Below are 361 nucleotides of genomic sequence, written 5' to 3' on the forward strand. Positions count from 1 at the left end.
TTATGATTGAACTGGTAAAATATGTATTTGCCACCTATCTAGAGCACCTAGTAAAATTCTAGGAAACTTGATACTGATTGATCTACTTAGTTAAAATAAACATAAAAAAATCCAGATAGGCTGGCTAGGCACCAGCCACATACACTAAGGGTGGCAGGTTTGAACCCACCCTAGGCCAGCTAAACAACAATGACAAATGCAACAAAAAAATAGCCAGGCGTTGTGGTGGGGTCCTGTAGTCCCAGCTACTTGGGAGGCTGAGGCAAGAGAATCGCTTAAACACAAGAGTTTGAGGTTGCTGTGAGCTGTGATGCCACAGCACTCTACCAGGGGTGACATAGTGAGACTCTGTCTCAAAAAA

This window comes from Otolemur garnettii, unplaced genomic scaffold (assembly GCF_000181295.1).
Source record: "Otolemur garnettii isolate 467f Iridium unplaced genomic scaffold, OtoGar3 scaffold00004, whole genome shotgun sequence".
Taxonomy (NCBI): Eukaryota; Metazoa; Chordata; class Mammalia; order Primates; family Galagidae; genus Otolemur; species Otolemur garnettii.